At 42.8% G+C, this 23492-nt stretch overlaps 1 protein-coding gene across 10 annotated transcripts in view; it reads right to left on the bottom strand.

Annotated features, from left to right (window-relative positions):
* The window catches only part of MAP3K13 (mitogen-activated protein kinase kinase kinase 13), a 115399-nt gene that overhangs the window by 45090 nt on the left and 46817 nt on the right, over window positions 1-23492 (bottom strand). For 2 of the 10 annotated variants that reach the window (XM_019489866.2, XM_019489868.2), the window contains exon 1: window positions 14668-14903. The exons of 7 other annotated variants lie outside the window; for them this stretch is intronic. The gene's annotated coding sequence lies outside the window, so the exon portion shown is untranslated. Of the gene's footprint in view, window positions 1-9091; window positions 9152-14667; window positions 14904-23492 lie in introns of those variants that run through there. One more of the 10 variants, XM_019489861.2, reaches the window with a different exon arrangement.

Genomic DNA, 23492 nt, shown 5'->3' with positions numbered 1-23492 from the left:
GGAATATGTGGCGGGGAGCATGTAGGGAAACAGGTTTTCCTATGATAACCTGTCTGCAATAGCCGCAGCACCTCACTAGAGAAAGGTGTCCTAAAAACAGGAGCATTCATTGATCTGCTGATAGAACACCTGGTATTTGTATCCTTATGTGATAGGTAGATAGATCAATCGATCAATTGATCAAGATCCCTCATTAATGTTTAGTACAGCAATACTTGTTCCCACTCTAACACAGTCAACCTTTCTAAAGAGTTCACACAACCTCTTTCTTTCCGTAAATCCAAGAGCTGAAATATGTATTACACAATCTAGGACAAATCAGGGCATTTTGAATTAATTTAATTCAGTATTTTACCCTTATTTCACTCACAACAATCCCATCATAGGTGACTGGTAGGGGTTGCACATACCCCCTCCAATGGCCAACACTGATGCTGTTGGTAGGGCTGGTCCCCCCCAACCCCCATGACAGGGCTGCTGCCGTCGGTGGCTTCTGTGGGTGCCCCCCCAGATTCAGGAGGCACCAGTCACTCATGAATCCCATTCACATCAATGGAAATCTCTCACAAAGAGAAAAAGTAGAATAGCTTCATTTTATTTCACTGTCTAAGCTTCATTCTTGTCTCAGTTAGTGCAGTATACATCAGGAGTAATTCCACTGCAACTAACTAAGAATTTCTTGTGTAGATGATAGAAAAATCAAACCTGTCAAGGGACGGGCACTGTTTTGGGGGGGGGGGGGGGGGTTAATGAGTGGGGACAGGAGTCAACAACTGCACGGCTGCTGTGGGAAAAGGCAAATGCTGACAGTCTGGTAAACTCCTTATTGAATATGGAGGTACCTGGTAAGCAGAGGCAGGACAACAGTGGTTCTCACCCAGCGTGCTACCCAATTCAGAAGAATTAGGAAGGGATGTCCTGACTCTAAAAAGGTTGACAACCACCATGTTGATCTGTCAAGGTTATCACTAGTTTGCCTCAGCCTAGCCTCAGTCTGAAGACTTGTTCATCTGCATAGGTGAGAAAGGCAAAAGAAATACATGTCTTTGCTAGTCCATGCTGCTAAGTGGTCTGCAAATAACATGAACCTGATTTTTGTGCCAATCATACTGCAGCAGGGTAGGGTACTCTGAACCATTACAGAAGGCAGCCTAATCAGGGGGTGTTCTGGTGTTCAGCTCTGAACAATGCTTCTGCAGTAACAGTCTTCAAGACAGCCGCTCTGAGCCGTGGGCAAGTGTGAGGGAGGACTGTGCGTATGTTCAGGCTCTTCTGATTTAACCGCCTGCTACAGCAGCAGCAGATTGCAAGACAGAACCTCTGATCTCAACTAGGCTATTTTAATCCAACTGTACTTATTCTCTGCAGCTAAGCAGGAAGGTATTTTAAGTCTACAAGGCAGTTTCTGAAACACTGCATGATTCTGTAGGAGCACAAGCTACTGGAAATGCTTCCCATTCCCCCAAACACACCTTCCTCCATCCCAACCACAGGAACTCAGCATGAACACAACAGGCACCTCTGTTTATGGAAAAGTCGGACTGGATCTCTCCAAGCACATTAGGTGGCCTTATCTGCAGTTAAAAGCATTAGACAAGGCAGCTCAGCTACAAAGAAATCAAAGAGTTAGTCTCCCAATTCATATTTAGGAAAAACCCAAGAGCCAAATCCCACCCCTGCTCTGGGAAGCTTCCATCTCATAAATGTGCTTCTCACACACATGCACAGAGGTGCACATTTTACAGTAGCCACATACCCCAACTGCCTTCAGAAGCCAAACATACCAGGCTTCGGGATGACAAAAGCAGTAATCTGGTACGAATGCACAGCACAACCAGGCAAATGCCATCTATAGACCATAAGGAATCCTCTCCCTTTTAGAAGCTGTGCTAAAAAAAGACAGCAATAAAACACAAACCCCATTGCGTCCCACAAACATAATATGGGTATATTGTAGAGGCTGCTTTGAGTGCAAACCCACCCATTCAACTTCTTGAAACCAAGAAAATGTTCTGTGTATCTTGAAGTAATTTCCTTTAAAAACCATACCTGACATTAGACAATCACAAGTACCCTTATCCTGGCACTTCTAAATGTATAAAGGAACTGAGGGCACTCCTCAAATTCCTCCAGCTGACATTAATGACACTGGAGAACGCAAGTGGCTGGTAGACACTAGGGGCATTTTTACACATAAAAGCACCCAGCACTGTGATGCTTACAGTTGTACAAGTGGCAAAATGCACATCAGCGCTGACAAAACGGTGGCGGAGTGCTTTTGAACTAAAACACATCAGAGGTGCTTTAGTTAAAAAGTGTGCCACTGCCATTTTCTGCACGCTGACACGCATATCACCACTTATACAACTGCACATGGCAACGCGCAGTTCGCCTCAGCTCACATGCAGAGCAGACTCGATTAATAGATTTCATAGACATTAGGGCTGGAAGGGACCTTGCAAGATCATCGGGTCCAGCCTCCTGCCCAAGGGGCAGGAAGTCAGCTAGGGTCAACGGATCCCAGAAAGATAAGTATCCAAATATTTCTTTAAAATGTCCAGAGTAGGTGCTTGCACCACCCCTGTGGGGAGTCTGTTCCAGGCATGGGCACCTGGTGCCTCCTAAGTCAGGCAGGACACTTGCGCCCCCCCGCAGACAGTCAGTGACTGGGGAGGGGATGTCCCCCCGCAGCTGATCCCTCAGGCACTTCTGGGTCGGGTGGGATCAGCCACGGGGGGACCACTACTCCTGCTGCACTCCCCGGCCGGCACTCTCAAGGGAGCCACCAGCTCTCTCACCTGCCACCGCCACCTGGGAATGCTGCAGTCAAGGGGTGCACCAGCGCTGTCAGGGGGTGTACATGCACCCCTGTGCACCCCCTACACGTCGCCACTGGTTCCAGGCCTTGGGGGCTCAGATAGTAAAGAAGTTTTTCCTTATGTCCAGCCTAAAACGGTCTTGCAGGAGTTTGTGGTCGTTGGACCTTGTCATCCCAGATTAATCGAGTCTGCTCCGAAGCAGAGGATCACTGGTGTGTTGCAGGACAGAAAAGTATGTGTATAATTGCCCTAGTAGTCAGAGTTGTAGCAAACACTATATCTGTGTAAAACTTTGCCTTGTTAGACATGGAAAACCACAGGCTGCTCTGCCAGATTTGAGCCTACAGTAAGCCACTGCCATCTGACCCACAAGAAAACCAAAACTGTATATCCCTGTCTCTGGATCAGTCTTGGGAGATGGGCATGTTTCTCCCCACTCAGCTCCGGGGAATGAATAAACAGCAGTAGGTCTGTACCTGGTAAAGCATATGCCCAACTACTGGCTGGTAGTGGTGAAGAGAAGATGCATCTTCTCCCCTAGCAGAACATGGGGAACAGGGATATAAGTGCTCACCGGAAGCGGTGGTGGTGCTTTGTTCCCTCTAAAGCAGCAAGCCACAGTTCGTGACTCATCTGCCACCATGGGCCACTGATGCCTCCTGTTGCCATAGGCCACATCCCCAACAAGTGTGGGGAGGGGCAAATTTGGTAGAGGTGGTAAGTAGCACGTGTCGCAGGGGATGAGCAGGAACAAGAAGGGGGACAGCAGAAGGGAAGGAGCCATGGAGGGAATCAATGGCTTAGTGCAGAGCAGAGAAGGACATACCAAGACAAGTTGCGTATTGATCTCCTGTGCTGCCACAAGCCGGATCCAGGCTGCAGGATGCTGAAACCTGCCTTACTCTACTTTCTGGTACAAGTGTTCAGGAAGAGACCTGATCAGGCTCTATATTAATTTACCACTCTGACAATATCAAAACACTAGAACAGACCCATAAAACAACTAAGGAACCTTTGTCTGAAGGTCCCAAGGAAGATTTCACCTCAGGCTTTTCTCTTTAGTATACCAAAAGTCTGATATGAATATGGGTTGAACTTTTTACACACACACACTCTTCCCATTTCATCATTCATAAAACCAATAGATTTATTTTGGAAAAAAGCGATGCAATGTAACATTGACTGTTGGGACTCATCAAACCTGGTGTCCACGCTGGCTAAACTACAACAAGATTATTCCCATTGAGCCACAATAGCGTATTGACTGGACTATATTTTTTAATGCTTTGTAAAATGAATACAAGAATAATGTTTACAAGCTGATGAATTGCTGCTGGCAGCAGGACCATTTTTGAGCTACAGGACAGTGGTTGTTCTGGCTCTACACATGCAAAGGGTAGTGCAGATACTTAAACAGCTACAATCTTTAAACACACAAGAGCCTGCATGCAGTTACATGCTGGATGTGACTATGCCCCAAACCTTAAACACCCAGAGGAAGTGTTTGTTCATCTATTTATACAATCATTTTTGTCCCAGCTAACAGAGATGCCCGGGTTTCATCCTGGGCCCCGAGGAGGATCTGAACTACATGGGTTCCTCCCATGTAGTAGTAGGGTCTGGGAATGGGCAGTGGAGCAAGGCTAGATTTGGGTGGCAGCATGGGTTCAGGGCGAGGCTACATTTGGGTGGAGGCATGAGTCTGGGAGGCTGCTGTTGATGGCCATATCCATCGAGGTCCAGGGACCCCAAATTCTCCGGTATGCCATGCCCCCCAAACTTCCAGTAGCCCATCAGACTACTAGCAGGACAGACAAAATGATTCTGCAGGCCATGGGTTGTATGTTTGACACCCCTGACCTACATCATTCATTTGGGACCTCCACATTGGAGTTACTGTGCTATAGAATTTATTGGCAAAAGCCAAAGATGCTTTGCAACAGTGTTGGTGGCCAAAACACTGCTCACTTTGTGCTTCTTGGCTGAACTTGCTCTATGAATATTAATACAAATTAGACAAGCAAATGAGAAACTGGCTGAAATCCATGCCTGTGCAGAGGGCAACCGCAAGGTTTATTATGCACCACTTGTAATCCAAACAAGGTCCAACATGGGAAATAAAAATGGTTCAGGGGCTGGGGCACATGGCTTGTGAAGAGAGGCTGAGGCAACTGGAATTAGTGAGTCTGCAAAAGAGGCGACAGGGGGGATTTTATAGCAGCCTTCAACTCCCTGATGGTTGGTTGCAAAGAGGATGGAGCTGGACTGTTTCCAGTGGTGGCAGATGAGAGAACAAGGAACAATGGAATCAAGTTGCAGCAAGGGAGGTTTAGGTTGAATATTAGGAAAAAACTTTCTCACTAGAAGGGTGGTGAAGTACTGAAACAGGTTACCCAGAGAGGTGGTGGAAACTCCATCCTTGGAGGTTTTTAAGATACGGCTAGACAGCTTTGGCTGGGATGATCTTGTTGCGGTTGGTCCTGCTTTGAGCAGAGGGTTGAATTAGATGCAACCTCCTAAGGTCCCTTCCAACCCTCATTTTCTATGATTCTATGAGATTCAAAAGGTGCCTAGGCTATATGTTGCAGGGGTTTAGGTTGTAGCTATATGTTTGCTCTCTCCATATTGCTGAATTTCATCCTATCCATAATGATAAAGCCAATGCTCTAAAGTAAACCCCATGCTGCTGGCCTCAGATTACAGGAGAATGTGAATAGCTAAGCTGGATAGAAAAGCAAGTATCAGCCTCCTCTCTGATATTGAGGAGAATACAAACCAAAATCATCCTTATGAATAATTTGGATCAAGGCTGATCCAGCTCCCACTGTAGCCAATGAGAGCTAGATTGAACCCTCTGACACCTGCTAGTCTGATCATCCTTACAAGCAGCAGTTTGGGGAACAAGAAGTAGAAAACAAGCTATTATGTAAGCACTATGCATATAAATGTTTCTGCTGCCAGTGTATAATGTATTTTTGGATCTGCTGAAACGCTGCTCTTTTCTTCCAGGGTTTTGCATTCCTGTTGCCCTAGAATTGCATAACCCAATGCCACAGGAAACAAATGATGCTGCATAATATCTACTAAAACACCTCCTTAGAGGAAAAGATGGGACCACTTTCTTGAAGACATAAACCTTTGTTCATTTTTCATACTGCTTATTCTTTGATTGAAGCTGGGCTGAACTCGGGTTTGCCCTCTGTGTCTCTCCTCTCATCTTTTCCCCAGCTGCCTCCGTTGCATGAAAAATCCTCTAACACTCAATTCTGCACTTCAAAGCTCTCTAACCAGTGGCCTGTGGGCTGCACTCAGTGTCCTCACTCCCATCCAGCCACTGCTACCTCTGTTGCTCCAGATGCAGCAGCAGCAGCAGCCAGGATCTCAGGGCTCCCCCTCCCTGCCCAGCTTCTGCTGCATGTCTTCATCTCATGTGGCATGGTGCCATGGAGAAACCTGTAGAGAGCAGAAGGGGAGGCAGGGTATATTGGGGAACACTCAGGATGCAGCATAATGAGGAAGTGCCCACCCAGCCGCTTGGAAGTTGGACCGCCCTGCTGTACTTCACAATGTTATCATGCTGGTCTATGGCAACTCCCTTCCCAAGCCTCAAAATTTCACCCTTTCCTTTCCACACTTAAGACCAAGAGTGTTACATGTGAAAAAGGTTACTGCACAGAAAAAGTTCTTCAAGAAAATGTACATCAACCCTAGTGCCCGCTTGATGCTATGACATTAAAACATGTGAACAAGTAATGAGACTAACTTTATCCCATGCAATATATTTTGTCATTTTCCCTACCCTATATGAGATAAACATTACACCTTCCTCCTGGGTTATGTTAAGGATGAATGAACATCTGCAAGATACCACCGCTTCCACGAGTTTTGATTCCTTGAACATGTGCAAAGCATTTTAAGATGGTGATCACTACAAAAGTTCAGAAATTCAATGAAAAAAAAAATCAAAGAATCTGAGTTCAACCAACCTCCTGCCCAAGGCAAGATCATTCCTATCCAAACCATCCCATAGAATTCCATCATCTAACCCAGTGGTTTTCAACCTTTTTTCATTTGAGGACCCTCAAAAATTTTCAAATGGAGGTGCAGACCCTAAGTGTGGGTTGTGGGTGACCGAGCTTGGAATCCGGGGAAGGGGCCGGCTGGGTTGTAGCCACAAACCCGGCACATAGATGGGTACTTGCGACCGCTGGAGTAGAATTAGGCACAAACGCGTACTGGTTCAAACTAAGATGGCTTTACTTACACTGTCACAATGTACAGCGTAGGAAGAAGGTTAACTTCAAACTCCAACTTCTGTTACAACCAAACCGAGGAGCTCTTATAAGACGAGATATCTTTAAACTCGAGCATGCAGGACACGGGGGTATGTCGGGGGTTCGTCGACGGGGAGTCGTCAGCAGGTGATCGGATCGCCAGGTTCCACTCTGAGACAAGCACGGAGTTCTCCAACCTGGGCGGAAATGACTCCAACCCTTTATACGGCTAGCGAGCTAATTGCCAGCCGCCACGTAAGAATAATTTGAAACTGGCCAATTAGAGTATGCGCATTTGCATATGAGCGGCGGGAACTTTTCCACACCGGGGCTCTCCACCGTGCTGAGAATTCCCCTGTCTCACCGTGCCTTGTGCTAGAAAGTTCCACTGTACCGAGGCACTCAACTAATCAGTTCTGACGTGGGTATTCACATACTTTTGATTGATCACAGTCATCTTTCACTGAAGGCAACAGGTTGAAAAACCCTGGTCTAACTAATTAGGAAAACCCCACACTGAACCCTGACACAACACAAGACATAACATCCTAACCTGCCACAGGTAAAGCAAGGGGACCACAATGCCCAATCTCCTTCTTCTGTAAAGTCTAGTAATATATGCTCAAGAGACACCAGGAAGAGGGCCATCACCACTCCCACCCCTGACTAGAGGAGACAACACAGAGAAATCTGTGCATTCACAAATCTGCTAAATAAGCCTGTATATACCCAAAGATATTTTCTACATGCTTTCAAAAGACAGAATTAGGTTTCCCTTCCCTACAGTGTACATATGCTTCCATTCCTTGCATGCTTTTACTTATAGAAGAGTTACCTGGGAGATAACGTTTTCTTTCCAGTTCCAGTAGAACAAGATGGAAGAGATATTTAACAGATGTGTGTGTTATATTAGACCTAATTTATCAAAGAAGTCTCCAATTATTAATATTGGAGAAAAATTCCCAATGTACAGGGACCTAGCTTTCCATGAGTGAATTTACAGGAAGATCAGTCCTAATATACATGGCAGTACATGGACACCTCCTATTTACATGCATGTAAACATGGATTTCAGTAGATACAAAAACACACTCAGAACTATATGCCCCAATTTATCCTCCAAATTATCTGGCTATGGGTCTTACTGAGCTTGCCAAAAACACACTGATTCATTAAGCTGCATACATTAATGATAGCAGAGACTGAAAGCAAAGCACATTTTCATGTTCCTGTCAGGTTTCTGGCATGGGATGTATGGAGATCTGGGCTCTCCTTCTCTTTCTGCCGTTGAACTTCGGTATGACTTTGAGCTCAAGTCAATTCACCTCTATTTCCGCATCTTTAAAATGAAGACCAAGATGTTTGCCTTCTCTGTAACATGCTTTGAGATCCTAAATGCAGAGCATTGTAACAGGTACATTGTCTTGTATCTAGACTGTCCAACTGGAGGCCCATAGGCTATATGAGGCCTGTGAGTGGTTACACTGAGACCCTTGGGGCTCGCCCCACCAAATTTGCAGTTTTTAGTCACATTTAGCTACTAAAATTGGTCACAGAGGAAAGTGAGGGTGGAGAGTTCAGTAGGCGCAGGGCTCCCCTGTGGGTTCTGGAATTGTGCTGATATGCCATCACCATTGGTGGTGAGTCATCTAGCCTGCAAGAAGCCCTGTCATCCAGAGCGGGCCTATGGGACCAAATGAGCTGAACACTCTTGCATTATATAATAAATATCCCAACAAGCAGTGAGGAACAAAGACAACTATTTTTTTCTGGTTATTCAATCACCAAGTACGGTTCCTCCTAAAGAGATGTCAGTCCGTTTTTACAGATTTAATTCACACAATTTCCTTCCTGCCCTTCTATCCCTCTCGATATGAACTCAGGTAGTTCCAGTGGGGGGAATTTTTTTATTTTTTTTTTATTTGCAACCACTGTAAAATTATAACGGGGAAAAGAACAAGGCCTCCTGAAACAGAAGTGATGACATTTCATACTTACTAAATGTCTTTCTCTCTCACAACCAGCTTCAAAAAACCATCTACTGGTCTGCCACAGAACCTGGAGATGACCAAAAGAGATGACCAACAGTATTATCTCATTGCCTTGTATAAGAGAATACTGGCACTAATGCAGAAGGAAAGCGATATGTGGAGCAATTGCTCAGTATCAGAGGTATAACATGACTCCTGGACACCCTGGGCAGTGGCAAGGCACAGGGCAGTGTCACTGGCAGTGCTCCCAGTCTAACATTGCAGTCACTGACCCCTGGGGTCGTTGCTTCTACCTATCCCCCTTCATTACACTACTGCTCAGTATCTATTCTAAACTTTATGCTGAACCTAATTAATCTGCTAGCCAGCAGACCTCGGTGGTATCATGTGCTGGACAACTGGCATTAGCGTTGTGCAGGTGACATACGAAGAGCTTCATCAGAAGGTAGAACAAGTGGAAAGGCAGTCTTCACAATGGGTTTGGTTAGGCATTCAACTGTGCCTTGTTGCAGATGAATCCACTTGTGTCCACCCTGATTTCTAAAAGAGACTCCAATGAGCTCATATTTGCAGAGTGCACTAAACAAGAAGTCATAAGTTTTAAGCGTTACACAAGTGCAGACTTTCGTTACTGGAGGGCGTTGCAGTCCCACTGGGGGCTGCTCACATTAGTAGGAGGTTTATGGGGACACAGAGAAGACAGCAGCACTGAACAAAAGGAGTGTGGGAACACTCGAGAACTCCATCTGGATGTTCTTTGCTGTAATTCTACTCAGCATTTATTAGCATTTTTCATTTTAATCACCACAACACTTCTACGAGGAAGTTAAAAATTATTCCCTGATGTGAAAAAGACACAGTGACACACTTAGCAGCCCATCTACTAAGCAGCAGATGGTATCAGTGGTGGAATTAAAATCTGCGAGGCCTGAACACTTTGCTTAGCCCACTAGGCCATGTTGCCACTGTTTAGGATTCAGATGAATCCCACATGTACAGAAAAACTCCTCTGCTCAGACTACTACCAGTTCTTGCTCTCTCTTCTGTAAAAGCCGGATCATTCAGCCCACAGACTTTTGCCCCAACTCTGGCTGGGATGGGGGTCAGATGAGTGTGACACCCCTGGCTTAGATAATGCAAATACAACTTTATTGAAGGTGGTGATAAAAAACATTTTTTTTAAATCAGATGACCCAAGGAAGGGCACTTGATGCCCAAAAGCTTGTTCAACCACTCTCCCAACTATACAGTTGGGCCAATAAAAGATAATACACACAAGGCTTGACCTGTGATAAAAATCCACTCTTTCTAATAGAAAATCCGTTTCTCACCTGCCTACCCCCCCTCTTCCCAACTGCTGCAGGAACTGCTAATGCAACTCATGAAGCCACTCCTAACTCTGCCCTTTTGGTGGATGTTATAAATAAAGACAGAAGAGGTGACAATGATGCACTCTGACCAGAGTCAGTTGTAGAACTGAAAGCTTCTATGATATTTTGACTTCGTACTAAAATATAGAAACACTGCTGTTAATCGATTTTTACTGAGCTAGATATGACCCTCCCTCAAGTATCTGTCATCACACTTTGCTATCCACACAGACTGGTTAAAGATTAATATAAAAAAGTGAAAAACAAAGAATGTACCTAAACCTGCTTACAGGGGTGTAAGGTTGTAGCCGTGTTAGTCTAAGAACATAGGCAGACAAGGTTCTTTGGGTGAATCTGATATCTTTTATTAAACCAACTTAAATGGCTGGAGAACAATTTTTTAAGCAAGCTTTCGGGTTCAAAAACCTTTATTCTCCAACTATTTAAGTTGGTCTAATAAAAGATATCAGATTCACCCAAAGAACCTTGTCTGCCTAAACCTGCTTGTTTGTTTTAATTTAAGTACATTTTTCTTTTTACAAATAACCTATTTAAAGTTGCATTTAAAATGATGGCAAATTAGAAAGGACTGTACTTATTATAATTTATTGAAATACTTTGAATTACGTAAAAATATTCAAGCAGTACAAGCCAAACAAACTTTTAAAGAAAGCCAAACCACTGACGTGGTGGAACACACTGGCTAGACCCCTAGAGTCAGAGGTTATGGAAGTGCTAAGCCACCTGTTCAGAGCTATAACTTCTGCTGTGGATGCAGAGAAAATGTTTTCTTCATTTTATCTAGTTTTGTACAATTCAATGACTAACTCGCACAAAGTTGAGAAACTGAGTAGGAATAGAAAAAAATAAGAAAGCTGGTTTTCCACTTCCAACCCCTGAATAAAAATATTCTGTAACAGAAGATGAGATCTACTAGTTCTAAAATCCAGGGTTACATTGCTGCCAGTTGAGTTCGCTTTCTTCAGATTTTACTATCAAAATATAGTATAGAAATGTCTTGACATTTAGAACTGAAAAACTCAACATTTTCAAGTTGTTGTACCTTCACAAACAGCAACTCCCAAATTCAATATTTTGGTTTAAAATACAGTTCTATTTCAAGGAGTATGTGAAAGCAGCATCTTTTTATTCAAAAAACCTAGTCCCTGTGTCTTATCTGTCTATCTTAAAAACCCAAAATAAATTCCTGCTATTGTTCTACTCTGGCTTTACTTTTCAGACCCATTCCAGAGACTTCATGACAAAGTGCCAATGAGTTGCTACCCTGCTAAAGCACTGACAGCAATGGAGACTCACAAGCATCATTAAGAGTCTTGTGTGTTCTATAAGACCTTTATTACTGGAGATGATACATCAATTTGGGAAAAAAAACAGTTTAAGACCCCAGGCCATGTTAGAATAGCTGCCATTAAATACCATTCAGTGCAACCACTGTGCCAGAAAGCAAAATTTCATCCATACTGAAGGATTCCACCATTTGAAAGCCATTCCATACACCTAAAATAACATGCCTGGAACTGGTAGTCTCTTGACAACATGAGCAATCGTCTTAGGTCCAATTACAGAAAACTTCACACATTTCCTATGGAAATCATTGAGATAAATACCAGGAATGTCATAATACCATTTTTACACTGGCAGTATCTACAATAGAAAGAATCAGAACTCATGGTAGAGGTGGTATCTTTTATTTAGTTGGTCTAATAAAAGATATCACCTGTACCACGAGTTTTGACTCTAGACCAATATGGCTATAACCTAGATACCTACAACAGAAGTACATTTTAACAAATATAGTTTATTTTAAACAATGAAATATACCGTGACTATTATAACGTTTTAAAAATAAGGCACTCCAAATTTTCTACTACACTGGAAACAAACACAGGACTATCACTTGTTAACATATTTTAATAGGGAGAGAAATTTAGTCATGAAATTTGAGGCAGAAAAATAAAATTATTCTGAAAACTTTTTTCTCCACCTTGGGAGGAAAAACCTGCAGCATGCTTATACACTTAGCAGTGCTATACTGGCTAGCACTACGGAAGAAAGGGACTTGGGGGGCTTCCTGCCCCTGGGGCAGAGGGCTGGACTCAATGATCTTCTGAGGTCCCTTCCAGCTCTAATGTCTATGTCTATGAAATGTAAGCAAGGTTACCTAAGCGCTAAGAGTGCCTAGTACAGGTTTCCCTTGCTTTATGCATGCGTAAATTCACTCTTATGCGATGACCCTTTTTATACCAAAAATTCATTATATGCGAGGTAAATTCACTCTTATGCGATCAGTGTGGTGGAAACCCACAGTCAGCTGCTTTGTGCAGTGCATTGTGGGAGTGATGCACACCAAAATATAGTCGCCTGTATGGACCTGTGCTCCTCACTTGTCTGCAACACATGTTTCTGTAGTTGCCATCCCCATTATGATAGTGCCCTGTGCTCGTGTGTACGCTTTGCCGTTGGTGAGTATCAAAATTGTCTTGTAGAAGTGGTAGAAATGGGTCTGGGGATCAGTACAGTCGAGGTCTTGGAACATATCCCTATTTGTTACATTGTAAAGTGTGTTCCCTTTATGCACATTCAAGTTATACAGTGTTTTCCAGGAATGCATGTACAGCATAAAGCAAGGGGAACTTGTATACATTTAAGGCTAAAAATAATTTAATCATTCTGGTCACAAAGTTGAAAATGAATCAAGATAATAAAGAGTGGAATATGCTAGACCAGGATGCAACAGAAGGAAATCTGAAACAAAGGAGCATCCCAGATCATAAAAGTAATCAGACAAGAGGCCTAAAGTTGAACGTGGACTATAAAATGAGTCGAAGCCATCAAATTAAATCCAAAGAGTCAAGAACTAGAAGTCCCTTTTTGACTTTCAAAACTGAGATCTATTGTCTGCTGATCGTTTCGAAAAGCCAGCAATATAGATCCAAACAGATCACGCTTTCTTAGGACAAAATTTCACAACCGAGAAATAAAAAAAAATGTTTTATCCATAAAAGCACTACAAAAACAGAGGCAGGTATTGAAGCTAACTTTCAAAACAACTAAAACTTGACTGTCAACGCTAGATGACATCCAGGATAGCTCAAGCTCTGTAGGAGACAGGAGGAGTATCTATGGTTGCCAGGCATAGCAGAGAAAGTCATTTCCTATATTACTTGCATTTTTCAGTTTTTACCACACTCTCATTTTGATCAGTCATTTCAGGAAAATAACAAACACTCGTCCATCTAGCTTTCCCCAGGGATATTAAGGACTGATTGCAGCAAAACTTAGCATCTCCAAAGGTTAGGCTCTTGCAACCTTCCTTCAGATTTAAACTTCAAGTATTCCATTTTCCAGCAACTTGAAAAGGAAAAGCCATCTGTGATTTTCTTATTCAGCATCACCAGATCCCCCAAAGCATCCCCCTTGATTTCTGTGAAGCACCATTCAGTGTGAACAAGAGTATCACAACCTGGCATGATCAAAGGTGTTACTCAGTGGCTGTCAGAAGGATGGAGTGCATTCAGTATGAGAAACCAAAACAACTCAAAATTGCGATTTTCAGTAATAAAAATAAAAATCAGGGCCAGAGTACTAAAACATGTTATGCAAATTACTTCAGTCTGTCAAAAAATAAATCTGAAATTGTCTATTACTTGAATAACATTAGAGCAAAAATGCTTGAATATCCAATAGAGAAGAAAGCAACTACAATTGCTCAGAGGTAAAAAGCCAGGTCTGCTTCTCCTATTCTGTTCCTGGCTGTAAAGAAAGCGTTTTTTCCCCCCCTTCTATTCTGCCTCCAGTGATCTTTGTGTTGTTCCCTGTATACCCTAATATCTGCCTTTTCCTACAGCTGCTCCTTGCTGAAATTAATTCCCTCCCTCTTTAAAAGAAAGGCATTAAGGGATATAACGTGCAAGACTGCAAATGAAAAATGTCCATATCTACCATGCAGGCAAGTAATATGAAAAAGAGCTGTCAGCTCAAGACATACTCTTGGATTAAACAGGGTTTCATGTTTCTCTTTCCTCCTTTCCTTCAGCATGATTTTTGGTCCCTTCCTACCACAAATGCACCATCCATCTGCCCTTCTGAAATCAATGGCGAGAAGGTAACATTAAGCCATTCTACACACAGACACACATACACATCCCCACGCACGCCAAGCAGATATAAAAGCATGCAGCAAAATACTCACAAGGATAGAGAATGCCTATACATGATGCTCCATTTTCTGGGTTTAAAAAGATGGAAGGCAAAAAATAAAAATAAAGGTTTGGAAGATGAAAAGGAAATTCCACCCACGCCACCCCGCAGCCCCGCTGCAAAGGAGCACAGCAGCTTGCTGACGTCACAGATTCATGAATGGATGTAAATTGGGCTGGTTTAGGATTCAGCACGGAGCCTGCTGTGGTGTGTGCTCTGAAAGGGAGCCAGGGGAGTCGAGGGGGATGGCCAATCGGCATCAGGCAGCTATGGCCTGCCTTCTTTTAGAAAAATCTGGTCACAGAATTAACAGAGCCCACCAATCACCGACCTGTAATGGAACCTCTCGGGGTTATGACACAGACCCTACCAGCTGGGAGGGGTGTGTGTGTGTGTGGGTGGGTGGGTGTTTATTGGAGGGAGGTATTCAGGGAAGAGGGGGGGAGGAAAGAACCGATAATGAAAATAATGTACTAATAACTAAACCATAGATTACAGCAATGTGAGCAAAAGGCATCATCGCTGCCCTTCTGCTGAAAGGGACAGAAGCTTAATTCTCTAATTCCATTTAGTCACTTCTCTTACAAGTGTCTGTCTCGCTGCATGCCCTGTATGACAAAAGCATATCAAATCACAACCATCTGTTATATGAATCAAATGTATTTAGTAACCAGGAAAAAGGGGTTTATATCTATCCATTTTCTTTCAATATTATAAATCCTGGCTGTTGTAATTTAACTGTGCATGTATGCATGTGTCCAGGGCTCTCTGTGCAAGTATGTGAATATGAGGAGTTTAGATTATGGATTGTATAGGATGCTTTGGATAGGGATGATCCTGCCTCAGGCAGGGGGTTGGACTAAGTGACCTCTGGAGGTCCCTTCCAGACCCACTTCCCTATGATTCTATAAACAACAATCACAAAATAAGCATATACTGCAAGGAGAATGAGCAGGGATTTATGTCTGATTAATGCTACAAAGGGACCAACAAAAAAAAAAAAAGAAAAAATCAAGCCACTCTGACCTCGGGGAAATTTCATAGTAGTTTAATAGTTTCATAGTCGGTAGGGTCGGAAGGGACCTGAGCAGATCAAGTCCGACCCCTACCATGGGCAGGAAAGAACGCTGGGGTTAAACGACCCCAGCTAGGTGATTATCTAGCCTCCTTTTGAAGATCCCCAGAGTAGGAGCGACCACCACTTCCCTTGGAAGTTGGTTCCAGCTCCTAGCCACCCTGACTGTGAAGTAGTGCTTCCTGATGTCTAGCCTGAACCTACTCTCAGTCAACTTGTGGCCGTTATTCCTAGTTACTCCTGGTAGTGCTCAGGGGAACAGTGACTCTCCCGTTCCCCGCTGGTCCCCCCTCATAAGTTTATAGACAGCCATCAGATCCTCTCTCAGCCTTCTCTTGTGGAGGCTGAACAGGTTCAGGTCCCATAGCCTCCCTTCATAAGGCCTGCCCTGCTGCCCCCTGATCATGCAAGTAGCCCTCCTCTGGACCCTCTCCATGTTATCCACATCCCGCCTGAAGTGCGGCGCCCAGAACTGGATGCAGTACTCCAACTGCGGCCTGACCAGTGTTGCGTAGAGGGAGAGGATCACCTCCTTGGACCTGCTCGTGATGCATCTGTGGATGCATGACAAGGTGCGGTTAGCCTTACTGACCACATCCTCACATTGGTGGCCCATGTTCATCTTGGAATCAATGATGACTCTAAGATCCTTTTCTGCCTCTGCACTAACGAGAAGGGAGTTCCCCAGCCTATAGGTCTGCTGCTGGTTCTTTCTCCCCAGGTGCAGTGCCTTGCACTTGTCAGTATTGAATACCATCCTATTCCCATCCGCCCACCCCTGTAACCTGTCCAGATCTAGTTCTTTCCCAACCTCAAATCTATTTGACTCAGAGCATGTAAGCAAGATGCACTAAACAGATTCCTTCTTGGTGCTTAGGTATCTCAGAGTACCTTCCCAGATTCCTACCTTGGGATATATAAATATTCAACTCCTCCCATATCTGTATTTCCATATCACAAAAAGATTGACTGGAGCCCACAATACTAAAATAACCATGACAACACCACCACCAATCACAACAATGACAATAGAGACTGTAAATCTATGTGCATGCAATTCTGAACATCCTGAAGTCTGGGCATAATGGACTCTCCACTGCCACATCACAGGACACCAGTCACTCTCATGGGAACATTACCCCATGCCAAAAAGGGACACCCATTTCTATACAACTGGGTAAAGAATACTCATCTCTGAAACCCCTGTTAGATAGGGATTTCCTGGTGAATATACATCACGGACATATCAATTCAGTATACAGGCAATCATTTCACCTTGCATTTACCCTCTGGGGGACAATATGATCTTGAGCATAGATGCAAAGAGACAAGACACCCAATGTAGCACAGAGTTTGCACCATATCTAGGTTCTGCTCCAACACACATGACTTTGGATGCACCACACCTACCATTATCTTCTCCAGAACCGCTCCTGAATTCATAGCTCCCAGAAATGTTTGTTTTTTTTACAAGTGTGTAGGGTCATAACTCCATTTCCTAGGCAACAGAATTTCCTGTAGCCAAGTATGACTACTGATAGTGACCAGATACACAGCCAAGGTTAATAACTAGACCAGGACCAGGTGGAACAGACCTTCAGAGGCCACAGTCTCATCTTCCCATACCTCTCCTACTTGCAATCACATAACATCCCTCTGCCAAATACAGCGAGTGCTCATGGGAAAAAGTAACATTAGAACAGACCATAATGTGATGTAGATCTAGAACCCAAGGGAACACTCAGCCTGGCATGGCCAAACAACTCTCCAGTGTCTGAAGGCCCACAGCTTGGGAACTAGTGGGCTAACTGGTCTCTTTACAGAGCAGTTCAACTGTTTTCCCCCTACCATTATCTGTCCCATAGCCAACGATACACAGTCATTCTCAAATCACAACAGTCATGGCACATTAATGCATTTAGCCAAGTTTTGAACTCCCCAAGAGCTGAGAGAGTATGACTTCCAGATGTGCATTTGAGCAGCTTGTGCCCAGAACAGGAAAACTGCAAATACAACATGAGGAGCCAAACACCAACACTAAGAGTCACCACATTTGTACTTTGTTATTCAGCAGCCAAATGTATGTACCCAGTGCAGGAAGGACTAACTCATGCAAAAGAGCTGGAAGAGGGGGTGAATGACAGCTGCGACAGCATTGCAGGAAGTCAAAAGCCAACAAACGTGAACTGCCCGCGTGTACTTGTTGGAGACGTTCCACAGGAGAGCAGTCATGAGCATTCATGATCATGACAGGTCAAAGACACCAGACATCTGATCTAGGGCCATACTGCAGCTGTTGGCTGCCTGAAATCACAGAAAAGCTTCCTAGCAGCAAACGTACCACTCACAAAAAAATATCACTGGTAGCTACCCAATTAGAAATGTGTGTGCTCAGCTCAACACACTCACTGAAGATGCCAAACCCCACAAGGACATCAAACACTTCTCCACAGGTGTAGAGGATTTATTGATCTAGATAAGTTTACATTGCCTTCAAACAAGATTCTGACTTGCAGTGAAATAAAAGAACTTCTGTTGGTCTGCTGGGTCCTGGAGTAACTGCACCATGAAGGATCTGGCAAGGATTACAGATCAGGTGATATTGTGTACCAGACACTGGAAAAAATCTACACTTGTGGTAGTGGAACATAAGAAGTAGTCACACTCTGTGCCAGTCAAATTAGTCCCTTGTTCCAATTTAAACAGAATCCAGAAACACTGAGTAATCTACCCCAGTAGCACTGCTGGGAATTCCTGCTTTCCCGACCTCCCCACCCACAAACACACCAGCTTTTCAACTGATGTACAGATGTCAAAGCTGTCCAGTGATGAAAACAACAGTGGCTTCCAGCTCCCAGTGGATCTGCATGCTATCAGGGAAAGGAAGGTTTTAGGACTTTTCATGACTTCAAAAGAAACTAACAGGACTAATAACTGGGGGAGGAAGGCATGATAAACAGAGGAGGGTAGACAACAGCACATGAACTACCAGGAGAGGCAAGGGGAGCTATTAAAAGGCAAGAATGTAGGAAGAGAGGAAAGGAAAAGAGTGGATAAAGAATTGCAAGAAACCCAGGGAACATGAAAAAGAAAGGAACATTTCAAAAGAGATTAAGTGTAATGTAATGACAGGCTGCAACTGAAGGAAGGAGAAAAGCAGATGAGGGAGTGAGAAAAAGAATTGAGAATAAAACCCAGGAAAATATCTGAAAGAGGGACAGCCTATTCACTGTGGAAATTATTCTCACCAGATTATTTCTCTCCCCTACAAAACCAGCTCACCATGCCAACAGTAGACTTTCCTCTGGTCTCAGCTGCTCAATCCAGAGATGACAATTTTCTAACAAAAATATACTACACCTAATACAAGGACACTATTTTGGAGCTTCTTGTGATGGATGAAGATGAATTAATCACTGGATTGGAGATTCATGGTTGCCTAGGGACCAGTAATGATGACTGGATCACTTTTAATGTGGGCAAACAAAACAGTCTGAACTGTAATTTATAGACATACTTGGTGCTTCAAAAGGGCTGGCTTCCCCAAGCTGAGGAATATTAAAATAGAAATTGATTGGGATAAAATGTTTAGACAAAAAACTGTGAACCATTGTTTTTAAAAAAAGAATAGTGACTTACAAAGCCGAAAAACCTTGACTCAACTCAGAAAGAAGATAACTCTGGATTAAGACCCACACTGTTTCAGTGACAAAGTGAATGTATCAGTTTGAAAAAGGGAAAAGGAGATTGCAATCAACATAAAATACAAGACGTATAAATACAGAAAGTTAATAAGGGGAAAAAATCCATAGTTGGCACAGCCAAGTTCAAATAGGAGCAGACTTAAAGCATATTAGGAAAAAAAGAAATCCTAACAAGACTAGAGACCCCCTTTACTAGACAGAGATGGCAAAAATGATAAATACTACTATTCTGTATTTGGGAAGAACAGGATAAGGAAGTATGTTTGAGTTCATTAGTAACTAATAGGCAGACAAGGTACAACCAACATCATAGTAACTAATGTGGATGCTAAACAATGTATGCTAGGTATAACAGTTTTTAAATCAGCAGAGGCAAATAATTGGCATCCAAATGTCCTAAAACAACTTGCTAAGTTCTCTAGGACTGTGATGTTCATTTTTCATAAACCTTAGAATACCAGGAAAATTTCAAAAGACTAGAAGGAGTGCCAATATTGTGCCAGTGTTACATAAGGGATGGCCTGCATGATGACAGACTATTAGCTTGAAATCCATTTTAGCCAAAATAATGGAAAAGTTGGCACAAGTTTTAGCTAATAAAGAATTAGAGGATAAAATATAATTAATACTAATCAACATAATTTTATGGATGACAGATTATGTCAAACACATTTGATTTCATTTTTTGATGAGAGTACCAGTTTGCTTGATAAAGGTGACTGTGTAAAAGGACTACAGTCTTACAAGCCATATGGCTTAGCACCACACACTGCTCTGAATGAAAAAATTACCACATTATAATATCCATATAGCTCACATTAAATGGATTAAGCACTAGCTAGCTAACAGATCTCAAAAAACAATCAGGTTGTTGCTAATGGAGTTTCACGGAGATACATTCTAGGCTTGATGCTATTCAAATTTCCTCAATGATCTGAATATAAATATAAAAGATGTAATAAAAGTAATGGACACACAAATAATGAGAACCGGGCACTCTCTAACACAGAATGATTTGGTTTGTTTGGTAGGCTAACCCCACTCAAACAAAATTAGCTTTAATACAGGAAAATGAGAAGTTTTACACCTGTGAGTAAAGATTCCAGGCTGCATCTACAGAATGGAGTATTTTGAAAAGCAGTGACTCTGAAAAAGGTTTAGGGGTCATAACAGTAAAAGGTGAGCTTCTTATAGATCCTTGGATGAATCAACAGGCAAAAAGTGAGTAGAAACGCAGAGGTGATTTTACCCATACATAGCACTGGTAAAGCTCACACTTAAATATTGTATCCAATTCTCTCATCCACAAAGAGAATCATAGAATTATAGACAACGAGGGTTTGAAGGGACCTCAGGAGGTCACATCTAGTCCAACCACCTGCTCTAAAGTGCAAAGCAGGACCAGCCCCAACTGGATCATCCCACGCAAGGCTTTGTCAAGCCAGGTCTTAAAACCCCCCGAGGATGGAGATTCCACAACCTCTCTGGGTAACCTGTTCCAGTGTTTCATCACACTCCTTGTGATAAAGTGATTTCCTCGTATCTAAACTTGATTTATGAAAAGAAAAAAAATCAGTTGAAGGATAATTTCATTCTCATCTCCACAGCTTAGTTCACCATTACAAAGGTGGAACTTTCAACAGTGCTAAAACCCAAGAGAGGGCATCAGAGTAACCACTCACAACGTCATACAATAAAGACTTTTGTAGGAAACTACTGTCTGCAACACTCTTCTGTCAAACACTGCCCTTCTTCATTGAATGTAAAAAGCCAGCAAAAACGTATGCAGAGATTGCCACATAGCACCCCTACAAATACTTTCATCAGAATGAAAAGATTTTTCTGTCTATAAAATTGATTTTTTTCTTATCTGATATGTGGAAATAAGTGGAAATGGACCCAAACGGATTCCTACCTAGACCCTGGTAAGCTTTCCTTGTACAAAATTTAACTAACCAACAGTTTAGATGCTTTTTCTTTTTTGACTGGAAAATATGAGAAGGTAAGGTAATGCCTTTGATTTTTTTAACTCATTCTGACATTATTGCACATGCTTTGACATGTGTTTGTATATTAAAGCAGACACAAATTCTTCTTTTAAAAATCTTGGTTTCTGGATAAAAAAGGAAGTAATTTTTGGAAGAGTGATAACCAATTTAATTTTTCTTTTGCAATAAGGGCTAGGTCTAGCTGTCCTACAGCTTTAATTATGGGAAAGTTTCAGTCTCCAAAATACCATGTGCGGATGTGGTAACTACCCAACATTTTTTTTTTTTAAACAGAAAAAAGAGAAGACATGGTGATGAAAGTAATTTGAAGGGCAGTTTCATAAGAGCATCTGTAACAGGATTATTTCCCTGAGGTTGCTCTATATATTTTTCAGGATTTAAAATGCTCCAAGAACCCTTTTAATATGAGGATGAATAGCTGGTGTTTCTCCCTTAGAATACATGGCCTACGGCAAAAGAAAGCCTAGATCAATGTTTGCATAGGTAGGATGTTCACTGCGATGCATATAAGCAAACCATTCTGGTGAAGTTCCAGAATCTGAAATTCTGAATTCACTCTCAGACTTGCAGTGGCTAAAAAAACACATCGCAAATCCCTGAAATATATTTTTCTTCCATGGTGAATTGTTTCCTTTAGGCAAGAAGATCTGTACCTAAAGAGTTTACCAGAAGGCTCTTAAAATTCTCCAGATTGTTAATGGGTGTTAATAACTTTGGGGTGTCAATGGCCCCTGCTTGCAAGGGTAGCTAAATAAAAAGCAAATGTGACACATCCACAAGTCAAGACCACTAAAAATTAGAAGCACATTCTTTCCATTACTGCTCTGGTTATACGTAGCACTATCAGGCCTTTTGGTCATAGCTGAGAGAAGGCTTTTAGGATTTTTATTCTTTGATTCTTGTTTCTCTGAAAGAAACTTACTGCCCTGCTGTTTCTATAAGAGGTAAAGGAACCATCAGAGAAGGTCTGAACTTTCACAGAGCTAAGGTAACAGAAGACTGATACAGACTCCAGTCAGTAAAATCCAGTATCTTCCCTCTCAGTCATCTAGTTTGAAGCCTGGGTTACCCTGAGTGAACAGAGCACCTGAAAGGTGCTGACACTCCCTAGCGTGGGACTGAAAATTTTCTACCGTCCATGTTCACACAGGACACAGCTACTATCCGTCTATAAACCCCTCTCACTTCCCTTTGTGGATGCCAGCAGGCTCAAACAAACAGCTCACACTTCTAGACACTGTGCTCTTTTCCAAATCCAGTTGGGACAAACATCCATAGATAGACCATTAAGTTACCCAACAGGCTTCCCAAAGTGTCTGGTGTCAATGGCGATCAATGCTGTCCCTGCTCTACAATGAGTTGGCTCTACAGGGAAGATGCAATGCTTTCCGACAACAACAAAAAAACCCTTTTTGCCCAGAGAGTAGGCTCCCAGAAAGCCTACTTTGGCATATGGCCAAGAGAGTTACAGGAGACCAGAAATTTCTAAAATGCGACTGGAGAGATAAAGCTGATGGGAAGAAACCTATAAAAGCAAGTATTCCAAAGAAACTAATAGCTGGCTTGAGTTCCAAACACCAGGGAGGGAAGAATTCAGAATGACCTTGATAAACTGGAGAAATGGTTCAAAATTAATCAATAGCCTAACATTCATTAAGGACATGTGCAAAACCCTGCTCTTGGGACGGAACAATCACATGGAAAAATACAGATTGGAAATGACTGGCTAGGCAGAAAAGGCCGGGCCCCGGGGGGGGGGAGGGTTATAAAGGATGATAAACTGAATAAACCAACAGTGTATTCTGTTGAGAGAGAGAGAGAAAAAGAGACAGAAAGCAGGCAAGTAACATCATACTAGCAGGAGTATCATTTGCAAGTCAAGGAAAGTTACCTTCCCCCTCTATTCAGCACTGGTGATGCCTTACCTGGGGTCTGTTGCCAGTTTTGGACACCACACTTCAAATAAGAGATGGACAACATAGAGTCCAGCACACAGCAACAAGAAGATCAGAAGTCTGGGACACATAGT

This window comes from Alligator mississippiensis, chromosome 7 (genome assembly GCF_030867095.1).
Source record: "Alligator mississippiensis isolate rAllMis1 chromosome 7, rAllMis1, whole genome shotgun sequence".
Lineage (NCBI taxonomy): Eukaryota > Metazoa > Chordata > Crocodylia > Alligatoridae > Alligator > Alligator mississippiensis.
This window is presented reverse-complemented; position numbering and strand designations above follow the sequence as displayed.